Below are 6,545 nucleotides of genomic sequence, written 5' to 3'. Positions count from 1 at the left end.
TGCTACCCCTGGCACTGGCATCTCTCCCTGCTGCTCCAGTAGCCGAAGGGCCCAGAGAGGTGGCCCTCCTTGCCCTCTCTGCTTCCAGGGTGACAACTGTGTCACACCCTCTTCAAGCGGCTGCCCACACTATGTGGTCCCACAGTTTGTGACAGGGCCACTGGTGGTCCCCTGCCCCTGCAGTGTTGTGCCCAGGGGACAAGCGGTGGTTCAGCCAGGGTAGTGCCAGGACAGTAAGGTTTCTGGTCCCATGGCTTCACGCTTGGGTCACCTCTCTTTCATGGCATTACACGTCACAGTGGCTGCTCCAGCCTAACACCACAGCCACGGCATGTGTCTCCCACGAGGCAGCAGCAGGCAAAAGGAGGTGAGACTACCACGTCCCCAGAGCAGCCTCCAAGGGGGGCAGTTTTCTCCCTCCTACCTTCACTGCACACTGAAGATCTCAGGGCTGGGACACATTCAGCAGCCTGCAGGTACCCTCACAGCACCTGCACCAGCAGCAGCAGGCCCAGGTCATCCAAAATGTCATTCCAGAGGTGGCCTGCGACCAAGCACACTCCTGGGACTAGCACCCACTAAAGTGACCTTCACCGAGACACACTCTGAACCCAGCAGGGAAATCACATCTGGCCTTGGGAACACCTAAGCAGGAAAAGGTAGGGTCCTGTGGCTTCCTGGTGTCCCCTGCCCAGACAGCCCTCTTGAGTTAGAAAAGATTTGTTATGGTGTAGCAGATAAGGTCATGAGATTCAGCGCCGCGCTTGCACAGCAGACTGTGTGTAACTCTTTACATGTGTTAATTACAGGCTCTAGAGGGCAAAGGCAACAATAAAGTTACAAGACTGTTCCACCAGTCCCCTCCATGCCAGCTCTTCCCTGAACTCTTCACCTCTGGCTTAATTCTACCATATTTTCTGCCCTTTGAGTACCATTCACCTACAGTCAGGCATTTCTCTCCTTTTCAACTCTTCCTCTTGGCTCCCTCCCACTTGAGGACCAAGACTTCCTGTTTTCAGATGGCAAATGCTATCTGTGCCTCCATACACCATCACCAAGACCCTCTCATTAACATCAGACAACTCTTTTGGCTGCATATGGGGAAAAACTCGGATGGCTGGGCTTTCTTGGACGTATGACATGAGGCCACACTACCACCACAGCTAGGATGAAGAATTGTAACTGCTCTAAGCACAGACACAGAGCTTTGGGGTGAGGTGATAAGGAAAGGAGATCCCTGAGACCTGCTAGGCAATTTATAAGGTAGAACCCAGTGGACTTGGTTGTTTTTCTGGGAAATATATTATTTCTTCTTTTTAAAATCTCAGCTCTCTGAGTCACAATCACTATGTTTATTTAGGAAAGCAGTGTCATTTTAAGTGAAATGTGAAAATGTTAAGTGTAAACATTTAAAAATCAGAAGATAATTGAGATAAGAATCCAGTGCTACTTTTTAATAAACTCTTTTTAGGTGACTCGTAATTTGGGAGCTGGATGGGGAAAAAGGTGGAAGATACTGACTCACAGTATTTGACTGCCTGTGTTTGACAATGAAACTCTGTCCACAAGAGCAGTTTATGAATGGTTGCACACACTTGTTATTTCTACAATCAGACGTAAACAAAAATATTTTTGTTGCACAACCAATATTTAAAATAATAGCTGGCATCAATCTGTTCTAAACACGATACATGGATTAGAGACCTCCTCCTTCTGGCTGCATAGACTAACCCTCTACCCTGTAATTGCATGCTGAGGAAGAGTCATGTACATATCTGTGCTTAGGAGGTTTCGCACCTGCAAAAATATCTTCAGAAAATTGTGCCTATTTACAGCCTAACACTGCACAACTGATAGAAGCAAGCCCAGGATCTACCCACAGCTCCACCCTTAAGCTGATGTATTCATCTCATTAATAAATAAAAGTAAAGCTATTTTCCTCTAAAGCTGGTGACCCAACAGCACATAAACCAACAAAGGTCCCAACCCAGCCATGCTAACAGGATACCGACCCTTGCCAACTTTCCCCAAAAGGCTGTGCTTGGAGCTGGCTCCCCAGCTTGATCACATATCTACTCTACAATTAGACCCATTTTCGTTAGCAAACTCAGCTTCCTGCATCATCCAAGGCTCTTCTTTGAACATTGCATAACTGATTAGACACAGAGATAACATTTGTTGAAAAGGCAGTGCTCCCAGTGTATCAAGCAATCTGCTGAAGAGAGAAAGACCACATTTCTGCAGTCTCCTCTCTAGACCTGAGCAAAGCTCCAGCTTAGCCTGGGTGGGTACAGCTGCTTTGTGACAAATTCCATCCTTCCACCCTTACTCAAATAAGCCCCATGCTTCATACTGGTGAGGCAGCAGGGCCAGCTGGCAAGGGGAGAAAAAACGAAGTGAGAGCACCTGTGGCACCTTGCAGTGTGTGAGGAGCAAATTTCATTGCTCTGTGAAACACATAAAATGTGTTTGCAATTATTAGAGTCTGCAGAATGAGGTATTTCAGTTTTCGGACTCATCTTTTGAAAGTCTGTTGTAGATTTCCATTAGGAAGACTAGGGGAAGCTATAGATTAGGTGGTTGTTCAGCATTCCTGGAGACAGTACTGGTCCTGATTGCTTTTATTACCTGCTCCCTTGTGTTTGTTGGCCTGGCTCTTCTCCAGACCCACAGCTTGCTGGCTCAGGAGATGAAGGCTGTAAAAAAGCTGCTTTGTCTGTTCTGTGGTATTAAATGGCCTATTCAGTTAAGGTCCTTGACTAGCTCACACTGGAGTCTGCGCCAGTGCCAGGGCAGTAGATGCTCCTCCAGAGGCAGCTGAGTTGTGCCCCAAACAGCACCAGCGGGATCCCCCCACAGGGGCTGAGCTGCTCCTTGGGTTGCCTCTGCCAAGGACTCCATTTGTTCCTCCTCTATGCTCCTCACCACCCATCCCATCCCTGGTGCTATCTTCCAGCTCCATCAGCATACAGAGCTTGTTAGCCCAGAGGAAAACTAATTAGGAAAAAAAAGTGGGTGGCTATCTTCTTGGGTAATGAGCCAGATAAATTAATGGAAGGAAAGGCCAGCCACAAAATGAAGGGGATAGGGGATAAAAGCACCTTTCAGAGGCAAAAGGCTGTTAGAGCAACTCAACTGCTTAAAGAAATTCAGCCTCAGGCTTTCTTTAGAATCACAATGTGGAGGAAATGTTCAGCCTCAGGGGATGTCAGATGACTTTGCAGAGGACTTGGAGATTATTTGCTCAAGTGTGCACTTCTCTGTTGGCCTCTCTCCCTACTCTCCCGACATAGAGCTGTGAGGGTCATCCAATGGGCTATTGAAAGCACAAGAGGCGTTGTAGAGGGGGATCTGTTTATGACAAAATCTAACATATTCAGGGTAATTACAGAAAAAGAGGAAGAACTTGACACTATTAATTACGCGGTGCAGTGATAGCTGAATTTGAGCTGCCTGAACTGCACTGAGCACAGCACTAGGTGAAGAGTGCTATATACTCTTTGCTTGCTTGTTAATTTGTGATACAGCTAATCCATTGAGATTAATCCACTGAATTAGAGTGCATAAAGCTATAAACGCCTATGGATTCACATATTGAAAGGAAACAAGACGAATCACCCAAAAGAAATACATGTGTAAGGTAAAACTCTGTGAGGCAATCCTGGCAGAAAGTGTTTCCGTCAGAATTTCCTCCTGAGACTTCCCTGCATGAGGAAAAAATTTTCCTGCTTTGGAGGTACATATGCAGTGGAAACACTCTACAGTACAACTCATCACAACTTAGTGAACTAAAATGATAGTAACAATTACTCCATTTTAAGTTTCATATGAAAGCAAAAATAGATTTCAGTGCAGACACCTATAACAATTCCTCTCTACCTCCAGCGCACACTAGTATGTCCAGTCCTGAAAACAGTTCTGCTTCCTGCCCCACTGCAGTACTCCCACCTCATGCCATGCATAGATGGTCACCCTCCAGACTCCCTACCTCCCCTTGAGGACTCTGAGTACTGGTCCCTATTTGAAACATGGATATGAATGTTTTACCCATACTGCAGCAGTGTTAGGAGAATAAGGTACATTTGGAGAGTGTTTGGTTTCTGCAGCATCAGTACTCAAAATCAGAAATGCTCTGCTCATATCTGCATGTGCAACACTTGCAGTAGCAAACACCCGTATTGACATCAGTTGCAGGGGTGGCTCCCAATTTGTTATGAGTCATATCCACATGTAGTCATATCCACATGTCTCCACTTGATTCTAAATGCTGCATGCTCTCATGTCTGCAACTCTACCACACCTCAACCCTGCACCTTATTCCATCCCATTCATGTGATTCTCCCATGTGATGGGCCTGAAATGCAGGTTCTGTTTTGGCTGGACTCCTGCATTTTGTGCTGTTCAAAAAGTTACAGGAGCCAGAGACCTGGTCACAAACATGCCTGGGATTCCGCAGAGCTGGCAGCTCCCTTATCTGCTTGGCATGATGTGGGCAAAAGCAGCCACTATATATCAGCTTGCATTCCACTGGTGAAATGACTGCACTTAGGTTATGTCCTAGTGAATGATTAAGGCACCCTTAGGAAACTAGTTCTAAGCAGCTATTCACTCAGCATGTGACTTTATTGAATCTCGTTTCGAGGTTCTATGCAGAATGCTAGGAACCTGATTTTCCAACCCAAGTCTTTGGATGACAGACTAAAAAGGGAATACACATTTCATACGGGGGTGAGGGATCGGCGGGGGGAAGATAGAAAACCAAAAAAAAGCCCTGAAGAGCATTGTTTCCTAGCAGCTCCTCCTCATCCCAGCCTGTACCTAAAGGGCCTTCACACAGCACAGAAGGAAGCTGTGAACAGCTTTGTAACACTAATCCCCATCCCACTCTCATTTCTCTCTTCTGTCTAGCCTTTCCTTCACCCCAACCTTTTCCACCTCAGAGCTGGCCTCATTTAGGAAAGCTATTTAAAAAGAAATATCACCTTCATCAGTCTATGCTAAACAAAATTATACATACTGTGACATGATTGCAAAGTTTCTCCCTGCCCTAAATCTGTTTCCGCTGCCTCTCTCTCCAAAACTCTCCTGTAAGAGGGGCTGGGTTTGGTACTCACCCAGATGCCCAACCTTGCTTATCAGCCCCCATCTCCCTGCTGGCACCCTGCTCCCCAGCTGGGGCTTCTCTCACTGCGCATTCTTTCTTTCCCCAGAGAACCACACTTGCAGCTGTAGTTTTGGGTGAGGCTTTAAATACTACAAAGTGAGGTAACACCTGCCTAGAAGGAAAGATGAAGACAGCCACAGGGGATGTGCCCAGTGAAAGGAGACTATGCAGCAGCCCTAGCTAACTTGTTACGTTTTTCTGTTGCTGTTGGGCAAACCTCACTTTTAAACTCTTGATGCCTGCTGATGTGCTACAAATTTTGCACCATAAAAAAGCAAGTTCATTTTTTCAGTGTCATTTTGTGCTAGATTGTATTACTTCCTTCAATAGCATGAGAAAACAGAAGTACAAAAAAAAGAGTTATACTGTGCATGAAACTGAACTGTACTCTCTCGGCCACACTCAAAGAATTCTCTCTGAGAATTTGGTATGGTGACAGTACTTTTGAATTTGATATAATAGCACTGCATTCCTCCCTTTCAAGGTGAAAAGGCTTTGTCTGCATTCTTTATTACCTCTTTCACTCTTGTGCCTATTGAGGAGACAATCACCAGCATGGAAGCAAGCCTACCGCCCAGCCTGATCAGATGGAGGGACCACTTCCCATTTTATGTCACGCTGCAAAGCTGTGTTCCCATACCGTGTGCTCGGAAGAGTGAGGCTGGCAATGAAGGGGCTTGTGTATTACAAGACTTGGATTCTCTCCATGCTCCCAGACCTGGTGGAGGATGTTGGATGGGCCAGGCAACCTGAAGATCTTCCCTAGGCATATACATTTCTAGCAGCGTGGCAGGGAAGCTTTGTGTGGGAGGTTCTTGAGTATAAGGATTTGGGTAGAGAATCATACCTTTTAGCTGCACCTTCTCTCAAAACCCAGGGCCAGGCATGACAGTGAACTCCAGCTTATTCTTCTCAAATTATATCCCCTCTCTGCCTCTATTTGTCTTACAAGCTCAGAAGAAAACATCAGCCACATAAGTGGAAATAAACGTGTCTTCAGCAAAAGCCATGTTGTGTGTTTCACATTGAGACTGCATGTGGTCACAATGTAAAAATATGGCAATCTTACTGTCAACATGTGAAGTGCCACAAGAAGGAATTTTTTTTTGACTGGTTTGGAAATAGAGAAGGCTCTGCTGTTGTCATTGTTTCTCCGGGCTCTTATCCAGTACTAAGCTGTCACATTTATACTCTGATTATTTTATCAGTCTTATGTTAACTTATTATTTCTTCACTTCCAACCAGTAGTCACAGGCACAAACATTCCCTCATTAAAGTTAATTCCTTCTAAATCAAAATTCCAAATGCAAGCACAACATAGCCCCTCTGCTAATGTGTTTATCAGATAGATATAAATAAAAATTATTATTAGGTTTTTTAT

The sequence above is a fragment of the Apaloderma vittatum genome, unplaced genomic scaffold (genome assembly GCF_000703405.1).
Source record: "Apaloderma vittatum isolate BGI_N311 unplaced genomic scaffold, ASM70340v1 scaffold13975, whole genome shotgun sequence".
Classification (NCBI taxonomy): domain Eukaryota; kingdom Metazoa; phylum Chordata; class Aves; order Trogoniformes; family Trogonidae; genus Apaloderma; species Apaloderma vittatum.
This window is presented reverse-complemented; position numbering follows the sequence as displayed.